Below are 25,058 nucleotides of genomic sequence, written 5' to 3' on the forward strand. Positions count from 1 at the left end.
AGCCCACTGATGATAATTCAAGGTGCATACTGGATGCAGGCAGTACACACACTTCATAATCCCAGACAAAACCAAGATCACAGAGGCATATAATGACCTATCCCTCACATTTTTACAAATGGCTGATTTCGCAAAACATAAGGATATTTCATAGGTTTCTGCAATAATGTGGAATATTTGCTTTCTGTGCAACAGAGCAAAACTTTGAAATTGTGAAGACTGAAAATCCACATACTGCTAAGAAATACACTCTAGAAATTGCTGGTACGAAACAGTATTCACATTACTCTTATTTAAAAACCATTTGGGCTTTGTACACATTTCACATGTATAAGGATGTAGCTATTATCATTAATCATGTTTTCACATTGTGCTCACTGTGTGAGGTGCAGTACTTTTAATAGTAATACAGTTTATTGTATTTCTAGACAAAGCTTAAGGTAGGCAAATACAGATTTTTATCTGGTCTATGGAAATGGAAAAGAGGCAGAAGATGAGGAGGAATCTACTAATTTAGGAACAATGAAATTCCTTTGGTAGTGTGTTTTACAAAACAAACAGCCACAGTGGCACAGTTCTGACAGCAACTTGTCCTGAGCAGCATCTATGGCTCCCTTTGACTTCCATCGCTTGTACTTCATTAATCGGTAGCACTCAGTGAGATTAAGAATGAAAAACCCCCATCTCTTAGGGATTTTTAAATATTGTTTTCACTAGTTGATACTGAATTCTGCACCTAGCCACTTTGATTTGCAAGGTAGATTACTGCTCATTTTAATTCAGAAACAAAATGCAGTTCAGAGAGTTTCATTTTTCCATGAATTGGTGTTCTTGGTCCCTTGAAATGTGCATCTGTAATACAAAGATGTTCCAAATTTTCATTGCCTGCAGTCTGTTTCATATAATTGGGGATGGGTATGACGTGTTTTGATGCACATAAGACTATTCTTTTTTGGGATTCATTTAAATCCATCCCAGTTTAGAAGAAACTTGTCTCACAGCTTTGTAGGTGACATGCATGAAGCACATTGTCTTCTCAGCTCATTTACTTTCCGGCAGGTGGTCACATAACAAACCATCAGAGTAATTGGCTTGAAAAAACAACCTCGTGTCTGTCAGGAGGGAGGACAGTAATTAACAACATATGGAAAGAGTTGCTTTTACCACAGGGATGAAAGGTACCATGGTAAAACAGGATGTGGGCAAATGTATGCTCCAGTTGTCTCTGCCTGTGGTTTGTGTCAGCCTGTGTCTGACCAGGAGGTTCTGGCTTACGGTGTGTCCAGATGATAGTCAGAATAACTAATGGGTTTTTTTGAAAATAGAAACCATAAAACAAGCTTATAACCAGAGCAGTTCATTGATTTCAGTTGTAAGATTCTGGCCTACTATAATTCCATAGAAATTACTCTTGAATTTTGTAGAAAGTATCTTTATTTTTCATTTCACTCAAATGTCAGAAACAGTGGGTACACATGTTTTTCAACGCTGTATGTTCATATTTCCTGAAACTTTGCCTAAAACCTGAAAAGTGTTAGAAAATACTGGAAGAATCTGCGTATGATTTGTGAGCTATCTTTAAAAGGGCAATTTTTCTAGCTGCTACCACTGCAAAACCCAACCCTTATTGCAATGATAAGCATAAGCCTGAATTCCTCCAAAGTGCTTAACTTTCATCTATTTGATATCATCCAGAATTCCAGAGGATTTCAGCTCAGATTAAAAATCTTTTTTTAACGTGAAAAGTCATGCAGATTGATAAATGGGTCTTATGACATCCTGCTTAGGATGACCAAGTCATGCATATGGTAGAGTTTATCACGTATCTCACACAAAGCAAGGCAATGCTTGATAAGCACTTTTATTGGGTAATTACATTCTTTTTTTTTTTTTTTTTTTGCATTTGCAAATAAAGCAGATTGATTTCCATCTTGAAGTAATTTACTAACACATTATAAACTCGTCAAACGCTAACGTGGTACAGTACGCCATTTCCTGTTTACTAAGTAATCCTTTGGCTGCCTGCTTTGTGTCTTTCAGGTTGAACCTGGAGCTGTTCTCTGCCAGGGACGTCATGGAGCCTGGCGTCAGAGCCCTCCACCTGAAGGAAAGCATTGCCTCCTTGGCTTGACTTCTTGCAAATGCAAGCCATGGCGGATTCCCAGTGGTGTGCAGGCACAAGCCAGAGCATGCAGAGGTGTTCCAGGGAACTATTAAAAGGTAAAAATGCTATCAAACTGATGTCATGCAATGTTTCTGGCTATTTATCAGATTTTTTTTGTTTAAGCATCTGTTTGTGAAGATTATTTGGGATGCATATGAAACTTGTTCTGACTTTAGCAGGAACAGCAGGTGTCCTTGAAAGAAAGGACCCAGATCCATTCTAGTACAAAGCCATCTATTGCATCAGGAATTTATGGAAACAGCAACAATGAAATGATCTTATGGGAACAGCAGAAAAAGGGAAAAATGCCCTTTGGAGCCTTAAAGGTTCACTGAAACAGTAATTTAAAAGGATTTGAATCCAGTTACTCATGACATTTCCCATGCCAATTCAAAGCTGGCCAGCTCTCCATATTTTTTTTCATTTTATTACTGTATGCTTTTACAGGAAATGAGTTAACATAAATCATATCACAGACAAGATAAGCAACAAAGTCACTGAAAGTAACATGCTAGGGTAAACAAGAATCAGACTAAAGGAATCCTTGCCATATGGGGCACTCTCAAAAGGCATATAAAATCTCCTGATAAATGAAGTATTTATGGTACTGTATTTCATATGACAGCAAGAGTGAATTCATCCTTTTAGGAAGGGATATTAAGACTGTCCTTTGAATAATGGGTCATGAGTGGGAGAGGCAATGACTTAATTTCCACCTTGAGTATCCTAGAGGAGAGGAGAAGATGCATATGCACCTCCTACTGCATTGGAGTTCACACAGCAATGCCCTATGATTTCTGCTTCCAAGAACAATAAAACTGGACACATGTAATAAAAAACCACATGGCCAGTTTTGTTTTGTAATATTATAATTTTTCATAATTTTCATGGTGTCTTTTGTCCTGAATGGCTGTGGAATTCTACATCTTGATGTAGATGATTTCATTTGCTTCTGCTTTAATACCTTAAGTGCATGGAAGCTGGAGCTTATTCTGTGAACAAACAAGGATAAAAGTATTTTCTTCTGTTAATCTAGATGGTGGAAAAATTATCTGTGCACCATTGGTGGATATTTGGTTAGGACTTGCCCGCTTGACTGCTTTATAACAAATTTTCAAGGATGAACTACTGTCAGCTGAGTGAATTTTTAATAAAAATTGTGAAATTGCTTCAGTGACAAGCGAAACAGTTTGTTTAAACCTTTTAGGAAGAAAAATATCTGCTTGATGAGAATTGTACAGTGGGAATTGTTTGGGTTTCAGTAGCCTGCAGGAGTAATGACATCAATAAGTGCAGTATCGTATACTTGTATATGATATATATACTGGTTTCCTCATGGTGATGCTATCATAAACATAATTAATACAAAATGTGCTAAGGCCCTAAAACCTAAATTTCTGAGTGATTGTCTGCAGTGTGTACCAATCTGAAGATATTATAGAGCATGAACTACTGTGCTTTTTGCTTTTTTAGTTCTCAGCTGTGCATGGCAATAAAACTAGAAAGCATGCTAACAACAGCTATAGCCAAAGTTCCTTTAAAATTCAGTTTACAGGCCCAGGCTGCTGAGGCATATGCAGAGTTCATGTAAATATTGTCATGGTTTATAATGCAGGGCAAAGTGGTTTTGGAGGAAGCAAAAAGGGGGAAAGGAAGGCTGATCACTAGGACACCCCAAAGAGAGGTGCCTGTGAAGAAAAGCTGATGCTCCCTGAAAAGTCTGGTAGGCTTGTGTTTTTCTTAATCCTCAGAGCTCTTTCATGATACATTCTGTTAGAGCCTTTTAAAAGGGATGAAGGAAGAAGTTTGTTTCCCTGTCACTTTCAGCATAAATGAGCTGTTAGACTGTTTTGAATAAAACCAAGATAACATTAAAAATGGTTGACAAAGAAGCATCAAACAGCTTTTTTGGCTGTTCGGTAGCTCACTCCAGTGAAATCCATACCGAGAGGTTGCCTGGGGGCAAGCACTGTCTTCTGGGGTGCTCTGAGAACACCCCTTATTGCCCCAGCATGTGTCCAGTGGCTTCAGCACCTGCATGATGAATTCTGAGTGCCTTGTCCCCAGCAGGGACCACAGGTGACTTTGCTGGTTTGCTGTTCTCACCAACACTGGGGAGGGAATGCTCTGCAGTCATCCTCTGAAACAACTTCCAGAAATGTGATGTGTCATGGAATTAGTGTATTCATAACCAGAAGCAGTTAGGGTTTAGGTTTTCCGTCTTACTCATAAAATTACAGCCCTTGCAGCACGTAACTCTTAAGACCAAGATGACAGATGCTGTGAACTCCTTAAAAGAGAAGGGTGCTGTTCAACCTCTTACCCTATGAGATCCAATGAAATCCCATATGGAGGTAACATGGCCACAGGCAGGAAAATTATAAGTTATTTATCCATATTGTACATCAATAATGTTGAAGTGGAGGATATGTAGCTTGCCTTACGTATCTTCAAAAGGTGGTTTGGGGAAGATGTAAAAAATAATTGCCATGATTTTTTTTTGAGAGTTGCCTTGGATGTAATTATTGATTCTCAAATGTGGTTGTTCCCCCCCCCCCACCCCGCCCAGGGAAAAAATGTTGTTATTAGATTAAAAAGAATGGAGTAACAAGCTAATGAAGGGAAAGAAACAAACAATTTGCTAAGCTTGCATGAAGGCAGCAGCAGCAGCTCATAATTTTTTAATACTGTTTCTCATTTATATGTTTTTTGTACCATTTTTTTTCTCATGAAATAAGCATGGATTAAACACTGTAAATTTGGTCCAAATGTAAAAGTTATTCAGTACCTGCCCACACTTGGAAACTGTAGCAATGAGAGTTGCTGTACACGGATGAAGTGTTGTTATGTTTCACAACACATACGAAAAATTTTGACCCTTTGAAGAGAAAAGGTCAATGCCAGTTCTTAAAAAAGCAAGGACTGTGGCCAAGCAATGTTGGCTGGAACTTGCATGGGCCTACAAACACACCTAAGTGTTGGCCTGTACCAAACACATAGATATTCAAATTTTATTAAAGAAGAACACAGACATGCCTCCCCCTCTCCCCCACTCCCCCAAATCTTCCAGATCTGCTTAGCGGGGATAGATTTTTCTTCTATTTGTGATCTGGATGGTTACCCACTGGGGATCAAGATGAGATCACCAAACACATTTTTCCATGGGTGACCTAAATCTGAAGTTGTTATCTTCCCCAGCTGAGCAAGCAGTAGAAAATAAAAACAAAAGCAACTACTAAAGAAAACTTCTTGGCTTTAAAATTGTTAAAGAGGAAGCAAGCTGTAGCTGAGAAGCAAGTTTCCAAAACAAAGATCTCCTTAGAGAAACACATTTGACACTTTGCCATAGTCGGAGCTCTGTGCATGCCTGGGAAATCCTCGCAGGGTTCAGTTTGAGGAACGTGAGGCTGGTGAACCTGATGAATTGATGGGGGTGATGGACTTACTGTCAATAACTTAGTGCAGAGGGCTGAGGGACTGGCTGGCCCCCTTCATTTATCCCACAGTAGTGATGATACTTGCACATCAGAATAAAACAGGCTATTCTTTTGCACTGCAGCTGAAATGCCTCCCTTGTTGCCCCCCAGTGACTGCAGAAGAGAGCTGGGCTGCTATGAATGTGTTAGCCCTGAGTCCACTGAGAGCTATAAATGTCATGCCCTGAATGACATGCCCTCCTGGCTAGGTGGAATTCATTCTTCAGAGTGACCTGAGGATAGGACCACTGCCTTCCTTCCCAGGATGTTTCTGCCAGAGAAACAGCATGAGGCTGTAAATGCATATTGAGGAGTTGTTGGGAGGTCCCTTGGCTCTCTTTTTTCTTGGCTGCTCTAGACTGTGACTCCAGATCCTCCTCCAGTGGGAAAAGACAGAGTTATGCTTCTGCCTAATTTGTGTGTGACCAAATCTGAAAAAGAGCTATATTTTAATTTCTACATATGTTACAATGTACTGGTGCAGGGCCATTGTGGGGCAATGAAGTGGTTCTGTGACATGATGAAGAGATCAGACATATCATCACTTGTGTTTTGCTGCTCCATCTTCTTTACCAGAGGTTACTTTATAATGTAAAGCACAATAAAACCAGAAGACATGGCGGATTTGAGGAGAAAAGCTGTAGGTAATGAATTAATTTCTTTTGCCTGTCTGTGGACACGTCGGGGATATAACATTGAGGGTGATGATACTCCACGGTCAGCAGCAGTACCTTTGCTGCCATGCTTTGCATCCTCTGATTGCTTCCCTCCCCAGGCATGTGTAATGGATGACAATGTGCTCTCCACCAAAGTGCTTTTTTTTCTGAGATGCTGTTTATTCCTTGTTTTATGTAGGTTTCCTGCTTATTTGTGATTGATGAATACCATGTTCCTCTCAGGGACTGTTCTGGTGTTGGTGGCTTTTTTTGCCTTTCCCTTCAGTTTTCCCAAGGAAAATTAAGGAACGGCTTTTCTGTGCTGTGGTTGAATCCTCCTGGTGTTCATCAAAGACAAGCAGGTGCATGCTGGTGTCTTGTTAGACCAGGATCTGTCCCCTTGTTGTCCTTTGAGAAAAAATGGTGCAGAGTGTCAAAAGCTGGAGTACTGCCCAGCAATCTTAATTTCTGCCTTGAACACAGATGTGAGACAACTTTCCTGGAGAAACTACTAGGTTGACAAATACCACTGAGTAGCCTGTTTGGGAATTTTACTATAACAAATAAGCCATTTTGTTCATGCTGGAGACTCTCAGATCTGTACAATACGTAAGGCTGAGGACTGGATTCCCTGTGTTTGTCTCTCTACTTTTACCTACACAGCTGTTAGCCATTACTCTGCATTCTGTTTGTCTTTTAGCTGAGGGAAATTTTTTTTTTTTGCTTTATTTAATTTGACTGGGATAAAGTAATTATGCAGAAGCCACGATATCTCTGATGGTAAGCAGACTGTACAGAATGTAACTATCTAAGCAGAAATGGGTAAAACTTGGTTTTATGCTACTTCTGTAAGGGATGTGACAGTTTTGGCATTATGCCTTCATTTTTGTGTGTATTTTTTCACCTAGGAAACCCCATCTCTTCCCACCCATCAAGTTTACTGAAACTTCAGCATTTGTGGTTGACTGAAATTGGTACTTTGAGGCCAAAAAGAAATTTAAATAAAAATACTTTAGGTAAAGTTTTCAAAAATCCTTGTAGTTTACCATGTTTGTTAGCGCAGTTTTATTACAGTTGGAACAGGTTGCCCGAAGAGGCTGTGGATGCCCCATCCCTGGAAGCATTTAAAGCCAGGCTGGATGGGGCTTTGAGAAACTTGGTCTATGGAAGATGTCAATGCCTATACGAGCAGGGTTGGAATTAGATTGTCTTTAAGGTTCCTTCCAATCCAAACCATTCTACGGTTTTACGATTGCTCATGATGGATATGCTACGTGAGAGTGTAGTGACTATGTAATTGTCTTAGTCAAGTTTGTGTGATACAAGTGAAGTGTTCATAGTACTTAATTTGCATTTTCAGAACAAAGTTGGGAATTTAAGATCCTTTCAAAAGATAAAATATATCCAAAATCTGTGGTCTTCATGTAGCTGAAATGTTACTAGAGGCTGGACTTGCAGAAACACCTACTGACTGAAAGCATGGCTTCTCATCCAAAGACATTCCAAAAGATCTAATAAAACCTCATTACTTCTGAAGATATTGTTCTGAAAGGTGAGTTAAAGCTTGCTGCTCTGTGTAATCACACAAATGTGTTTTGCAAGCTTTTTAAAAAAATGTCCAGCTGTCCTGAGCCAAGCTGCACAGGCCTGCAGAGCACGGCATTGCTGCTGGGATGCTCCCAGCAAACCCGGCGGGACTCCAGCGCTCTCGTCGAGCTGGATGTGGAAACTGACTTCAGTGGGGCTGGGAGTGCTGGCAAGAACGCGGAGAGTTACATCTTTCCACTTCAGAAACTCAAGGGAGCTATTAAACATCCGCTTGATCAGCAGCAAATTCCCTGCTCCAATTCTCACTCAAAGGATGTCATGTCTAATGAAGCTGAACTGCCAGAAAGCCGCACCTGAGTGAGGAGGATTTCTGCCTCAGGTTAGTCCCGGGTCCAGATCCAGAAGAACTGCCAGAGGAGGGAGCCAAACTTCATTTCTGTTTGCAATATTTATTTTGCTGCTATTCTTTGCTCTTCTCCTGTACTTTCTTGCTTCCTTTGTGGCAGGAGGAAGCCAGGTACAGAACAGTGTGTGCTCATGAGCTACTTCTACTCAATGGTCCTGCTTTGGATTCCCCGCTTGTGAGTGGGTATGGGAAGGGAGATACTCTGCTCCCTTCAGTCAGAAGACATAGTAGAGCAGCTGTTCCCAGTAAAAATAATGACACTATTGCTGAGACAAACATTTTCACAATGATGCATGGGAAGGCTAAATCCAAACCACATTGTTTAGCTAATGCATGCTTTCACTCTGCTGAAGGGGAATGTCACATAACTGAAAGTAAATTGAAGAGATCAGAGTTTAGAAAATATGACAAAGTTGAAAACTTAAAGCTGTAATACACAGTAACATCCTTTAGCAGTGAAATCAATGATCCAGAGTGGTGTGTGTATGTGTATTTTATGGCAGTTTATTAGGTATGACTTGCCTCTGGTCAGTCCAGTGAACAGACACTGTTGTGAGTCAGGAATGCTTTCTGCCAAGCACTTCAGTGAAACTGAGCAAAGCATATAGATCTCCTTTCCCACAGAACATATCAGGCATTGCAGCATATCATAGATATGTCAGACTGTAGGTATGGTTTCTGGCATTTTTCTTTAATCTGCACTCCCAGTTGGGACTAATGAAACACTGCTCTCAAGGCGTGTGCACGTGCATGTGTTCAGAGAGTCCTCACACACTGTTTCAATAAGGTAATACTTCTATTTTCCTTAAGGGGAGAGACACCTTCAGTAGTGATATGGTGCAACATCTTACAGGAAGTTAAAGATGAATGGAGACCTGAAACATTTAATTCATAAATTAATTACTGAGCTACTGATATCTACCTTAATATTGTGACAGCCTTGCTGCTGGCACTCTCAAAATAACTGATACAGGTTTGAAAGATTCTTGGAGAGCCTTTTCCTTCTGGCACTGTTGTGGAGAGATTGCTAAGTTTAGATCACAAGAATGCAAAGTTACTCAATCAAATACAGAAGTCTGCAAAGTTCATGCAATAAATGGAGATAAAAAATGGGGTTTTGTTTCTTACCAGAGGATCATGGTCATCTTTGTCCCTTCCTTCTTACCATACCTTTGCTCAAAGTTCTGGGCAATGGTGATTCTGCCAGGTCTGATCAAAGCTAGAAACACCTTTGGCAGTGGTTTGAAGGCTTCATGTGAACTCAGCCAGCAAAGAAGAAAAAAGGGGAGGGGAAGCACATTAAGGACTTGAAAACTTTTTTTAGGTGTGCAGACTAGGGAGCTGACAGCAATATCTGATGGCAATACCAAAGGGCCTTTGTGATTACTTGGTTTTCATGTTAGAGGGTAGAGCCTGTCAGCACGCTGATTGTTTTTACTGTCCGGCCTCCTGCTTTTGAAGAGCTGCTCTAGTTAATTTCAATGATACACTACACAGTAATCTTGCCTATTAAAATAAATGGAATTCAGTACTTTCAACAAAAGCTCTGGACATTATGATCCTCCCATGCATTGTCAGGGTCCTGGGGAACTGCAGCACATGAGTAACACAGATGGAAGAAGGTTTATAGAGTCTGTGGCAGTGGTTTTATTTCATATCCGAAGTGCGAAAAGTTCCTTCCAAAGAACAACATTACATGATACTTTTAAAATAAGTAGGCCTGTTTGGCCTTGCAAATAATTGTGCAGGTGCTGTGCTGTAGGACTTTGTGATGGAGCCCTTTGCAGGGAGAACTGGAGTGTTGCAGAGGCTGTGTGCTAACCCAAAAAGCCAAATTAAAAACGTATGCAGCCACACTGCAGCATGTGGGTGGCTTCTAGGCAAGTGCAGAGTGTTGTTAAATGTCGAAATCAAATATAGGCATGGGGAAAACTGTGTGAATGGAAAGACTGATCGCATACTTGTCCTGCCGTTTAAATGTGTGGTAGGCTCCTCTGAAATTGAAAGCTTGCCTAGTAGCAAGCCAGCTTGTAGGGAAATTGAAATCTGACTTTAAGTCTTCATCCTTTTCTAAAATCTAGCCTTTCTGCAGGTTTGAAAAATGAAGTTTGCATTTGCAATTTATTAACAGCTGCCTTTGCATTTTCATGTTGAAGCTGCAGACTTGCTGTCTGCTCATTCACCTTGATGGTGTTGCCTACAAAACCTGACAGCTGGCAACTTAAATAATGAATATTAACTTCAAAACATAGCTCTGAGGTAGAAGAAATCCCTGTTTTGTAGATTTGAAAACTGAGGTACAGAGATTAAATATTTACTCAGTGTCCTTGGAAAAGCTGTGGCATAGACAGGATTTGATCTTTGCTCTGGAAAACCTCAGCCTAGTACTTGATAGTGACCTTTTTATCATCTTTTAGGTAAAATGCCAAAAATTCATGCAACGCTCCCTCTTCATTTGAAGAATGAAATATTAAGTAAACAGTAATGATTTAGTCTGCCTAACCTGAAGCAACCCTGTAACCCTGAAATTTTATTGTGTAAGATGAAGACTTGGTTGATTTAAAACAGTTCCTGATATGTCCTGACCTAGTCCTTATCTACTGTCTAGCTCACCATATGCAGAACACTTCTTTACATGTTTAAAAAGCACAACACTATTTGAAGTCAAGGAAATGATTGCATATTGGCCAAAGCAACAGATATAAACAGCTAAATAAATAGATAAAAAAAGAGGAAAAAAAGAGAAGCTTTCTAAGGTATTATAAAAATGATACTTCAGGTTCTTTAATCCTGCCTCCTCCCCCTGTCCCATTTTCTAGCAATTTTATCCATTCAGTTTAGGAAAGTCTTGCCCTGAATGCTTTTGCCAGTTGCATCACCTTTCAATCTTCCTTCTGTTCATTTGCAGCTACTTTGGAGCTGCAGTTCCTTTTATGTCACTCACCCAATATTTAGAATTTGTAGTTTCCTCAGATAATTGGCCATCTTGACAAGAAGAGTGACACAATCAGCTGTCAGATACTTTTCATTCCTGACTTCCATGCCAAAACTGACATGTGGATATTGGGATAATAATGTGTTATCTTAATTAGGTGTATCTTCATGATACATGCTTTATAACAGATAGAGCATATGAAACTACTGCAATGCTTTGCCAGGGTATCTTTGAAATGAGATTCCCTACTTAAGAGTTTTCTTCCTTCTTAAATAAATAAAGAGTAAACGAACAATTGCAGAGTCCAAGTCTGAATCCTAGCACTTCCTGTTAAACCTCACAAAATAGTGCAAGAAACATGTTTGGTCTGCTTTCTAAGGCTTGATGATGTGATAGGAAGGATGTTGTATGTAACATCAAAGAATGATGTTGTTATACCTCTGAAGCCTGACTTCTGGAAGTCCAAGTGAAATAATGTATGCTCATTTTTCTCCTGAATATAGCAGTTTTTAATAGGCTTGGATTCTTATCAGAAATGTTCCAACGATTTCCTTCATTGTGTTTGTGTGTGCTTTTTTTGACTATCCAAATTTCTCTCACACTTTTCAAAGTTCTGTTAAGTGACTCCCTGCTGGGTTTAGTTAAGAGCGGTGCCGAGCAAATTGCAAGCTGCCAAAAACCAGCCAACAAACCACTGGTGATGAGCAAATGTTTCTGCTCTTTCAGCTCATGGTGAATGTTGCTGTTTTCTTAATTTCAGCGTCATGTTCAAGTGGAAAATGGTGCAGTCTGGACTACAGACAGACCTGAACAGTATTTTGGACCCGAGCATACAGAAGCTGGCTGAGGATCAGGGTGGATCATAACTTTCACACTAGATGTCTATATATGTTAGGATTAAAGTCTTGGGAATATTCCTGGTCCAGCGATCATTCTTGAAGTAGACTTCTTGGAGCTGTGCATGATGGTCTCGGAGCAGAATTTAGATCTGTGTATTTATGTCTCACTTGGAATGACTACAGACCCTTTTTGTGAAAGACTGTAGAATGTGAACCTTTCGAGGGTCCTGCAGAACAAAGTGTGTAATGCACAAAAGGTAATTCATAGGGAATGACTCGATTAGTTTCTTTATATCCTCTGCTGCACTGAATATATTGTGAGTATACTGTGTTTTCCTCCATTTCCTCCTCCAAATGTAGCCTGAGAGGAATAGGTTTTGCCTGTTGTAGCATGCCTTTTTAATGTGTTCTCATCACTGTCCTCAAAATCAAGTCCATTAATTGTCTATGCCACATGTACATATGCTGGCATGCATGTGGCTTAGGGGAAGATCAGCGACTTTCCTGGGAGGGGAGATGTGAGCCCAGGGCAAAGTGTTTCCTCAGCCATTAGCTCTGCTGCAGTGTTGCACTCACTTTAGTAATCTGAAAGAGGTTTTAAGAAAACCAAAGCTAGTCAGATATTAAATTGAGACAAATAAAGTTTAAATCGTTAGGAAGAATACCCAATTCCTTCTTTGTACTGTGAATGGGATGTGCTTTAAAGGTGGGAGAGAGTGACAGACTCCTAGTATTTCTGGCTGTGCCACTAATTTCCTTCAGAACTGATGTTTTCCACAAGTTACACTCGCACAGGCAGACTTATTTATAAAAATCCCATCAAGAGCCTTAGATGACAGACCAAAACCATTGAAAAAAAATGCAGATTTCAAGACTACATACTGACCATTTCAGGAGAAAGGGGACTTCTCTCCAATATTAACTTGTGGGAGGTGGAGGTGATAGGATAGTTTTCTTCAAATGTGTGTTCCAGGATCTGTACTAAAATGCTGGGGGTAGATTCAAGCAGAATATCTTGCTTTAAATGGTATTTCATAATGAAGGACTTGAACCTAGTTCTTCCATATCCAGTGCCTAGGATATTTTGGATCAGGCAAGCATGTTGTCTTAGAATCACAGAGTCACAGAATCATTAAAATTGCTGAAGACCTCAGTGTGAGTGGTGTGAAGTGCTAATAACACCTTGAAGCAGACTAATCTTTTCTAGGAGACATTTATGTTACAACTAGTAAATTCCTATAACATGATTTGGTTTAAATAAAGCAATATTTTTGGATACAGGAATATTGAGTTGAAAAATTCCCAACTTATACTTGGTGTTCCAGTCACAAAAGCCACTTGGCATGCCGTTTATATTTTTTCTGATGCCCTAATGTAGATTAGGTGTCTGCTCTCCTCTGACTTCATCAAGCACATAATTTAGCAGTGTGTTGCACAGCTTTGTACTACTGTAATAGCTCCTAGCTCCTAGTTGTTATCACGGAATAGGGCTAACACGATGTTAAGTATGTTACAAGCTAAACAGATTTGTGGTGGTTCCCAAGGTGTCTGTTATCAAAATGTTCGTTAAAAGTTGAGAAGTGGATAGTATGAATGGAATGCGTGTATATGTGTGTCAGTGTAGCAAACAAATACTAAGATAAAAATGATAATTTTAAGTATATTGCTCATCAAGGCTTCATATATGTAATGCAGAGGGGTAGAACTCTGAAGAAAGGTTTGAAATTATGCAATAATTTACAAAAATACCCATTTTAACATTACTATGTCAGCAACAATATTAGTAGTCAATGAGCTCTGGAGTGCAGTACTGTGCAGGAAGGTTTCACTGATGATTTAAAATGGGACTTTTTGGCAGATCTTGTTTTAATGTAGATGTTACTTAAGAAGGATGAGGGAAACAAAACCAGTCTACCTACTTATATGCAGAGAACTGTACTTGCTTATTACAGGTATGGTCTTTTTGGGTGCAAAATAGACAGTGCATGAGCTGGTCCTGCTGAGGTCAAGGAGAGGTCAAGAAGAACATGTAGGACAGGTGATGTTTTTTAATCTAATAAACCAAACGTAAATCAGAAAACACCTGTGTGACAGGGCTATTGCCGATAGATGTTTAGGAAAGTCAAATGTGTGGTCAGCCCACTAATACTTTAGAATAAGAGAATATCTCAAGTTGGAAGGCGCTCAAAGGGATTATCAAGTCCAACTCCCTGCTCCTCACAGGACTGCCTAAAACGAAACCATACGGCTAAGTTCATCATCCAGATGCTCTTGAACTCTGCCATGACCACTTCCCTTGGGGGCCTGTTCCATTGACCAACTTCTCTCAGTGAAGAATCTTTTCCCAACATCCAACCTGAACTCTCCTGACACAGCTTCATTCTATTTCCTCGTGCCCTACTGCTGGTCACCAGAGAGCAGATCAGCACCTCTGCCTCTGCTCCCATCCTTTGGGAAGTTGTAGACTGTGATGGTCCCCCCCTCAGCCTTCTCTTCTCCAAGATGAACAAAACAAGCAGCCTCAACCGCTGCTCCTACCTCTTGTCCTTGAGGCATTTTACCATATTCGTTGCTCTCCCATGGACACATTATAATAATTTGATGTCCTTCTTATATCAAGAACCCAAAACTACACACAGTACTCATGGTTTTATTGTATCTCTGATGCTTAAGTATTGTGTACTTGCTGTTTAAAATTTGCCCATTATAATGAATGTACTTGTCTTCTCTAGGTTAGGGCTGTGCACACTGCTGGAGAATAAGCACATCTCCAAATTGGAGACAAATACTGAGTCTTTCTCCCACTCTCATCCTCTCTCCTATGAGAAGGTAACCTCTTTTATTTCAGTTCCTTCCTTGTTTAATAAACATGCATATTTGGGTGATTTAGGATTAGTACTCCATGAGTGAAGAAGTTATGTAATATATGTGATGGAGATAAGGAAGTGATCAGGTACAATTTAAATTTAAGAATGACCAGAGGCCTTCCAGGGACAGACCTCATAAACTATAATGCCACTCAGTCTGGAAGTTGTGCAAGACTGCTGATAAAGAATTTCTTTGCTCAGATAGGCCATTCCAGCCTTCTCTTTCTCAACTTCTCTATGGATCGCAGAATAGTTATAATATTTAATTCGGTATGGTATAGCACCTCTCTGAATGATGAGTGCTTATAAAAGCTTTCAAACTTGAAAAGCATGTAGCACTCTTCCCTTTGATAGATGACCAAAAGATTTTTAGGAATAGTAAACATGAAGCGAATAGGAAGAAAATCATGTGTTACTAAGGCAAGAGTAGTAATGTAGTTTTGGGAATTTACAGAGGCCCAACTGGAAAGTCACCAAATATTACTGAAACTTGGTCTGCACATGGGCATGTGGCTGGCAAAATAATGTTAACAAGGAGCAGGGCAGTTATATATGATGAGGTGCAAGAACACAAATAGGCATTCCCATGGAAAATGGTTCAAATTCAGCTGATGGCTGATACCAGTTTTGCTGCATTTTTCTGCACTATGCTATCATGTAATTACCATTTAGTGCGTGAATTTTAACAGCACGAAAATTCTCACCCCTAAGCCATACAACTTACATTGTCTTAATAGAGATACAGTTGTAAAAAAGGAAAAAAAATGTAGTGAAAGAGTGTTTTAATTTAAATTGCTAATTTAAGTCTTATTGGCAAAAGAATTTATAAAGTTTGGACAAGATCTGCTGGTGTAGCTCTGCTAGAAATCTTTTTATTAGGAGTCAGACTGGGAATCTTTTGAACCTTGGGTTCTGATGTGCTGCACAGAAGGAAAGAGAAATGAGTTCTTGCCTGTTCCAGATAACCGTGGAGAAGCTGCCCAATCTGTCGTGCCCAGCCATGCTGCTGAATCACTACACTACAGATCCCTGGTATCAGCAACTCTTCATCAATCTGGTAAGACTGAGGCCAACTCTAAAAACAAACATTTCCTCCATGAACAATGTGTTTGTTATATTTTCTCATTTGTTTATGATGGCTGTGTCAGCCGCACTGATTTACATAAACACTGCCAATCCTGGGACGTTACATTCTCAAAAAAAGTAGCTGAGTACAAACAGCATTCCAAAGTTTTAATTCATATTGTATAAACATAACAGATGTTGATAAAATGAGCCAAAAAGAAAATACAACAAAGGAGACCATTTCAAGGGGGCTTTTGATTAAAATACATTCCAGATTGACAAAATGATACAATGTTAATGGAATAGATCATTTAAATGTCATTATTTGGCTCTTATAGTCCTATAAAGCAAATATAAAGCAACGCTTTTGAGATTTAGACTCCATTACAGTACAGTGCCTATACATCAACTTATAAATAAAACTATATTTCTTTTTCCTTTCCTTTTTTTTTTTTAAATCCTTGCTATGACATTGCCACATTTATTTCCTAAATACTGTACTAAAATACTGGGTCCAAAAGCAATAATAAGTTTGGTATACTAAGGCTTAAAATAAATATATTATAAACAAAATAAATGCAGTTTCTGCCTCAGTGAATTTGCAGTCATTGAAACTGAGATGGCAGACACTGAGAAATCCAGGTCAGAGGCCTAATTCAGATGGGTTTTCTTTAAAAAGATATAAAATCTGCTCCTGTTTATTCATGTGTAAAGATGATGAGATTGCATTTGAGAGCCATCTGGTCTAAATTCCTTGCTTTGAGAATAGCTAGAAGGAGAGAAAATTTACGAAACCTACAATGCTCCTAATATGCATAATCTAGTTTGGTTTAAGAGTTTCTTTTTAATAGATGGGGAAACTGAGGTGGAGAGAGGACACATGGCCTTCCAAAGTTCAAGAGGAGGTCCTACATGGAAGTAGAAGCCAGCTAAAGCTGAGGTCCAGTCCAGTGCTTGCGCCATTGGGCAACACAACTTTTTTATTATGGGAAACCTAATTACGTTTCTTACTGGTACCTGATGTGATCCCTGAAGCACAAAGTTTAGTGTCCCTTTCAACAACTTGCTGTTATCACTCATGAAAGTTCTGTTTCTGACAACCACATAAATATCCATTGTGAATTTCCTGGGTGCAATTTTTTCCTGTGGCAGTGAGTTTCACAGCAAAATTACATGTGGTATAGAAAGAGGAAACCTCTTTACCTTTAGTTTGTTTTCCTCCTTTTGTCTTTAAATGCCTCATCTATCCTGTAGACGAAGGAGGGAGAAGAGATTTGCCCTTCCATGCTGAGCATTTATTTATATTATTTTATCATGTCTTTGTTTCAATCTTTCTCTGTCTGGGGAAGCATACAGTTGGGAAGAATAATACACCTTCTTTGACAGAACTGGCCAAGTCACAGGAAAAATACTGTTAAATTATGGGAAAAATAAAATCTTGGTGAACAATTACATGCTCTTTAAAGACCAGCTTGGTTGACAATAAAATGGTCTTTAGCTCTGTTCCTATCAAGAAACCATTAAAGCCCTCATAGTTTTCAGTGACCAGAGTTTAGTACTGGTAGGCCCTCTTCACACCCCCATGATTGTTCCTCTTCCTTGCAGCCTATGTTTCTATTGATTTTTATAATCGTGTACTACAAAATATTATAGAATGTCATAAATGATTGTGTAATGAGATAGCAGCAATAAAAAAAAAATAAAAACTTAATAGACATTGGGGTCACTGACTATTCTCAAGTAAAATCTTAGACCAGAAAAGTCTTAGACTTAGAAAGTGGACCTCAACTTTGCTTTTCCAGTCTGTGAAATTTGAGTACATTCCAGTCATAATAGTTTATTTAGATTGAACCTGATGGTTTACCAAAAAATAAAGTGTTTTTCTTTTACTATGGTATTTCCTGTTGGTTTTAGGTATAATTGGGATTGGGGAGCAGGGAGAGAAGAATCCATGTTCTTACTGGCTCCTGTAGAACCTGCAAAACAAAGTGTTTGAGTTGATCACCAAGAGGGACCTGATGCCTTTCCCACTAGAGGAGAGGCTCAGGCTCTAGCTGGTTCCACAAAGCCCTGATGCCGATGGATTCAAGGCCGTGCATGCATTTTTAGGCTTTGTCACTCCTTTTTGAGCTCATGTTCTTCTTCTGGAAAAAATAATAAGAACTTTTCCACTTGGTCCTTCCAGAGAAGAGATGCTTAAAAGGTGTGGTATCTTGACATGTGGAATTGTAGCCCAGAGCTGTGTCCCTTCAGCTGCTTGGTGATTGAAAAAGTAATAATTTAAATGCTTGTGAGACAAAATAAGAATTCACGTGCTTATGGAAGACATATAAAATCAGATGTGAAAGATGGATGTCAAGAATGCTTTTGTCATGCTGTATCTGTGCCTCTCAAAGAAAAAATATCATAGCCATCAGTAGCAGTTATGTTGGCAAAGACTTTCAGTGAGACTAAATCTGACTATTAAAAATGCAAATGTTTTAGATTTCCTTCTATGACATTGTAATTGTTTAATTTTGTTCTGTTAAATACCAGAGGAATTCCCACAGATTTGGACATTAAAATCAAACATGTATGAAAGAATCCACCACTATTAATGTTATAATGAATACCAAGGAAAACTAGTAGTAATTTATTGGTTATAAAAACTTGCCAAAATTCCTGAAAGTGAATTTCTGGTATTTGAATCATGCAGCTCTGACTCTCCTATAAATCAAAGACTTGTTGGATGTTATCTGGTTTTCCCTTTTGGAATTTGTCTTTATTATTAATAATGTTGTTTTTGTAGCACCACAGTGAATGCACAGCATTTTAAAACTGAAGAGTCTTGTCAATGCATATAACTGGCAGTCCAGAAATGCTCAAAGGTACATGAGACAGGCTCTTTAAATGGTCAGTTAAAATATATCATATGCAGGGTGAGAAATGCTCTGCAAATCATCCATCCCAGAGATATGGAGGTGGATGTTTTAGATCCTGATACAGCTCATAATCTTTTGCTCATTAGTACACTGGTAGGGTCATTGTCACTACTGAGCTATGCCTCACCCACCTGAAAAATGCCAAGTTTTTCTTGAAGGAATTAGGATTTGCGTGATAGCAGAACTATCTAGAAACCCCTAGTGATTTTCTCCTAGGGCACTGAGAATCTCTTCTCTTGATAACCAAATCTACTCTTTGGAACATGGTGTGGCCCTTGGGGATGGTGTTGTGCAGGGCTGGGAGCTGGACTTGATGGTCCTTTTGCTTCCCTTCCAACTCAGCTTTTTCTGTGTTATTCCATGATTCTGAAATCTGAATAACCTTGCCATGAATTTCCATTTTTGGTTCAAAGCCCATTACTGATTTCCTTTTCCTTGATTTATTGAGTACACAGAGTATCACCTTTCTAAGACCTGAGTAATGTAATTTTTTTTTGCTTACACTGTCTGTGGCTAAATGACTCAGTACAAACTGTAGTTGGGGTGTAGTTTGCAGAGTATGAGAGCCTGAGACAGCCAGGATAACAGTAACTCATTACACAACTCTGAACTGGTCACTTAAATGTTTGGCATATCATTTACTCTGCCTTTAAATTTGGAACAGTGGTATGAATCCCTGATAGCTACTGTGAAGAGTATACATGTGAAAGATATTATAGGAATATAAACTATTTATAAGAATATTTTGTACTGTCTGGTTGTAAAAATCAATGCGGGGTTGCCTTCCCCCTCTCCCCCCCACTTTAGTATAAGTGTAATTTCTAAGCAAAAGTTCACACAATTTACATGGAACTTCTCATAACTGTGTTGTGAAATGGCTGGGGCATGACATGCTGCATTTTCCCACACATTATTATGTATCTAGTTTCATTGTTTGCTTGGGTGGGTTTTGTGTTTTGTTTTGTCTTTTGTAATGTATTTGTGTTTGTGAAGACACACTAAAGAGAATTCCTCCCAAGATGGAAAGGATCGGCTTCTTTATATTCTGGACTCCAGTGACAAACACATCTCATCACAAACGATAATACCCTAATTCATACAGGGAAGTGAAAACAGATGAAATTTGTAGGAAGTTTTTCATTAATATGTCATTCTCATGGTCTTTATATAGAACAGGTCTCTAAGGAATGCCAGTAACAAGTAGTCATATCATTTGACTCTTAGGCACAAGATACTTTTGTTTTTCTTATTGTCTGCTTTAGTGTATGGTAAATGGTCTGCTATTTCTTAATATAATTTGAACTAAAGGCTAGATAGAACAAAGATGCTATTTTTATGAGATACAGTTTATCAATTTTCACAATTTTTGAACACAAACCTAAGTGACAAAGGGCTTTCCAACAATATTCAAGTCTTTGGCATTATTTTTGGCTTTTACTACATATCTATACCTCTTTCATCTAGCCCTCCTTTATGATGATGTTTTCCTAGCACTTTTCTCTCAAACTGAAATGTGTCTTAAAGCACAGGTGGACTGAACTTTAGATGTAGGATTGAAGTACAGTTGTGCAAAATTCCCAATTGAATTAGGAAAATTGCCTTCACATTAGAAACACTAAACCATATATGCATTACATATCCATATGAGTGAACATAAACTGTTGTGAGGAATTTTTTGTAGCATGCAGCTTTAATATGTGGTTTTACAAGTATCTTGCAATGTCCATTATGTAACATTGGTCGTGTTGTTCCTGTCATGTGATACTTACAGACTGAAGAGTTAATTGCCCAGTGTTTTTAAACTGCCTGGTTTATCACACTGGAGAACCTTTCAATATTGCTTCACAATTGATTCCTTCTTACATTTTTTAAATGGGGTCTTGTCCTTTAATCACATTTATTTGCTGACTATGAACAGAAAAACCTAAAGGAGAGAAGACAGATGAAGAAATTCTTTGTATCTACTTTATATAAAAATGATGACTTTAAGCATTCAGGGACCAACATTGCAAAAGGCACTGGTAATACGATATGGTCTATCATACCTCAAGGCTCAGATAGCCTTGAGCCAAAAATCTAAATGCTAATGGAAATGTAGCTGTGCTCTGCAAGAGCAGTGCCTGGAAAATCACTGATGAGGAAGTGCTGCAAAATGTTAGTTGTCTCTGCTGCCCCTTTTCACATAGCTTCAGCTAACAGAGCTGTCAGTGTACCTCTGGTGATCATGAAATCACTTAACGAAATGAAGTGTAACCAGCTTTCTACTAAAATAGTGCTTAATTAAGTGTGACCATCAAGTGATGGGAACCATAGTAGTATACAAGGGCATGCTTGTTCATTCCTGAAAGGCCTATTAAAGTAAGAGGAAATATGTGATCAACACAGTTGTCTGAATGTCTAACATGCTATGCCATGGGAATGCCAGCATCAGAGTTCAAACACTCGAGGAGTTACTGCTGCTTACTTGAGGTACTGAACAAACCAGAATTATTTACACTCTGTGATTGTAATCAATGCCTAGACAGTTCTGAGGAGCCAAAGCAATGAAATGGTTCACTAACTTGCAGTATCTCATTAAACTGGTGAATTTTGCTTGTCTGAGATCACAGATCATAGACTCAACATTCTGCCACTGAAGTTACTCCTTACTCCATGCCAGCCCAGAAATGGTGAGGAATTACCAGCTTCTGCATATTTTATTTTGAAGGGTCATAGAAAGGAATTTGTATTTTTGTGCAGTTTATATTAGCAAAGAGGTCTGTAGATGTGAAGTCCCACAGCTTCTGCCATGGTGCTGCTGTAAGTGTCCTTCTCATCTGTGCTGGAGCTGAGATGTGGACATGAAATAGCCTAGTGAGGATTGGAAAGTGAGTCTGTGGCAGAGCTGCAAGAATTTCAGACTCCTGACTTCTTTCCTTCTCAATCCCTTTCTTGCAAAGTGAACCCAAAAGCTAACACCAAGGGAAGGCATGGCAAGCTGTATGACTCGCATGTCCTCTCACATTTTGTCAGTTTAGCCACACAGAATTGTTTCTAGTGTGATAGGGCTGTCCCTGCTATACAGAGCAAAGCCAGCCATGCAAGAGGGAAGACTGTAAGGACTGCACCTGTGGAGGAGGCACTCTGGTCCTGTATAAGTGCTCTCTCTCTCATTGACAACACATCCTGGAAGCCTCCTTTGAGATTCATTGGGCCAGCACAGTGAAGGATGGGACCATTGCTGTCATTGTATTGTACATGCAGAAGGTATGGCTTTCTGTGAAAGCATGAAATGGAAAAAAAAAAAAAATCAAGGCTTGATCTCTCTGGTTTGTGTGCATACATATAGACATAAACATGTACATATATGCAAGCAAGAAACCTAACTCTTTTGTAACTATCCATTGTAATTTATAAGACTGGCAAAGCACTGGATGAGGATACATATTTCCTTTGAGGAACAAAAAATGGAGGGGGAAACAAATTGTGTGTATCTGGACCTTCCTTACCCTACAATCATACAGACTACTACCTATGGAAATCTTTTTAATCCTTAGGGGGCAAGCAATAGGATAGGGATTAGTGTTGCTGCAAGTTAAGGCACAGAGGTAAAACAGACAGAATCAAGTGCTCAAGACAGCTGTGCCTTGCAGGACATACAAATAAGAAGTATTGCTTTTCTAATATGACAACCACAACACAGAATGTAAATATTGTTCAGAAAAATGACATGATTTTTTTTAATCAGCCTAGGCAGGTTGTATCTCTGACAGGGATCTTTTTTGCATATTGTTTTTAAGGTGAAGAACATTGAAAACATCAGCTCTTTGAACCTAGAAAGCTGAGTTTCACAGAAGAATTTACATTAGAAGGGTCCTCTGGAGGTCATCTAGTCCATCCCCCTGCTCCAAGGAAGTCCGACTAGATCAGACAGCTCAGTGCCGTGCCTAGTCAAGCCCTTCACACCCTCAAAGACGGAAAGCCTGCATCCCCCTACTCCAGTATTTTACCTTTAGGGTAAAACATTTTTCTTAATTAGAGTTTCCCATGCTCCATCTTAAGTCCATTGCCTATCATTGGACACATACAAGAGAATCTGGCTCTGTCTTATCTGTAGCCTAAGGACAGGTAGTTTCAGCAGTCAGATCTTCTCTGAGCTTCCTCTTCTCCAAGCTGAATGGATTTATCTCTCTAAGCATCTTCTCATATGCCTGTGCTCCAGCCCCCTGACCAGTCTGGTGGCCTGCTCCTGGATTTGCTCTAGCATGTCAGTATTTTTGCTGCACTGTGGAGATTTCTCTTCATCCCCAAACCTATTTGTGCATGCATCATACTAATCTACTCTACCACTTAAGTTTTAGCATACATGCTGCCAACAAAAACATGATTTCATTAGAAGATGAACATTTATTTTTTTAAAGGGAGAAACTTGGAGACAATGGAAATTTAAACTTTTAACCCATTTCTACCTTCCCCATCTATTAAGCAATGTGTCCTTATGTTCTGGTCTTTTTCTCAGCCCACAATTTTCAGTGGTTTCCTGCACTGTAAGGAAATCTTCCCAATCCCCTCTCAGCATCATGAGAGAAGTATTTACATCAGCTTGGGCCTTTGGTTGTGATGTCTTCTCTGCCTCTCAGAGCTCTTCTTTCTGCTTCTGCTGCAGGCTCCTACTCCTTGTGCGTTTCACAACTCTGTCAAGATTTGTTCTGCACTCCAGAAACTTTTTCCCCGAAAAGTTGCTCAATGGCTCTTGGAAAAGCACAATTTCCTCCTCCTTCCAGAAGATGCCCCCTGTAGCCACATTGTTGTCTGCTGTCTCCTGAAAGGAACATAATGTCTACTAGCACAGAGTAGCTCCAAACGAAGAAATTAAAAATTATACACTCAACATGTTAACAGAAACATCCACAACATTGTTATGAAAAGTTATTCATTAGGGTCTGGCTGTGATTTTGGAAATTACTCAGGGTGGTTTTATAACAGTTAAAAACCTTAAGGTGCTGTGTGTGAGGCTTTGGGGTTTGGACATATTTTTCCACAACTCTGTACATTTGTCAGCGAGAACATACAGCCCTTTTGACAGTAGGACTTGGGTGGGCCAATGGTTGCTGGATGCTGTAATAGGAGGTTGGCAGGACACAGAATGATAAACTTACTTGTCAACAGCCTTTCTGGCTTTTTTAGGACAGACTGAGCTTTGTACCTCGGCAACTTGTTTCTCATGCAGTCCCTGGTAATTTTTTTGGTATGGGTTAATTGATTTTGTATTTGCTTGCTGCTGTTATTATGTCTGCCCAACATGGAACCCTTCTCAGCCACAGAAGCTCATTTTGTATCTATTATTCTCGGCTTTGTTATGTTGCTTCCCTCACCCAGAAAGAATTCTTCTTAAATTGTTTGCATGTTGGTGGCAACAAAGATGGAAGACCAAAGAAAATAAAGCAGAGATCCACAGCAAATGTTGAAAATGGGGTCCATCCAGTGTGCGGCATAAAAAATAAGGCTGCAAGCACCACTAGGGAGATCTCCAGTGGGGTGACCACAGCACTGCAAGCCAGAAAAAGAGTTTACAGAGCACTTCAAGAGGAAGCAGACCTATGGCTCCATCTGCATTTTGTAAGGCCCTTTCCCTGAAAAGCAAGCTATTGGCATAGATGGAGGCCAAGTCAAGGGGTCTTTTTGGTCCCTGCATCTGCATTTCCTTCCTATGAATCCAAATTATTATGTAGAGTTTGTGGCCACTAAAGTTTCCTATGGCATGGATTTGGGATATTGCTAAGATAGGTGTATGGATCAGGCTGCTAAAACTATTCTTTCGTACTGCAAGCCAGACGCCTTTAATGTCCCATCAGTTCATAATTCCTTTGTGGCTCTCTCTTCAGTATTGAGAGCATTTGCACTTTCTCATTCACACAGCACCTTTTTATTTTCTGTTAGTTGTGTATTAGTTGTAATGCAGTTGTATTAGCAGCATTTTTCCACAATGAATTTCCCTGTGTTATTTTCCTCTCCATATTCCCTTCCCTTCCCTTTCCTTCCCTTTCCTTCCCTTTCCTTCCCTTTCCTTCCCTTTCCTTCCCTTCCCTTCCCTTCCCTTCCCTTCCCTTCCCTTCCCTTCCCTTCCCTTCCCTTCCCTTCCCTTCCCTTCCCTTCCCTTCCCTTCCCTTCCCTTCCCTTCCCTTCCCTTCCCTTCCCTTCC

General features: G+C 39.5%; 1 pseudogene; it reads left to right on the top strand.

Annotated features, from left to right (window-relative positions):
* LOC146441980 (chloride channel protein B-like) overlaps positions 1–18,085 on the top strand; it is a 76,166-nt pseudogene extending 58,081 nt beyond the window's left edge.
* The last annotated feature ends 6,973 nt before the right edge of the window (positions 18,086–25,058 follow it).

The sequence above is a fragment of the Lichenostomus cassidix genome, chromosome 2 (assembly GCF_008360975.1).
Source record: "Lichenostomus cassidix isolate B80296 chromosome 2, HeHo_3.0, whole genome shotgun sequence".
Taxonomy (NCBI): domain Eukaryota; kingdom Metazoa; phylum Chordata; class Aves; order Passeriformes; family Meliphagidae; genus Lichenostomus; species Lichenostomus cassidix.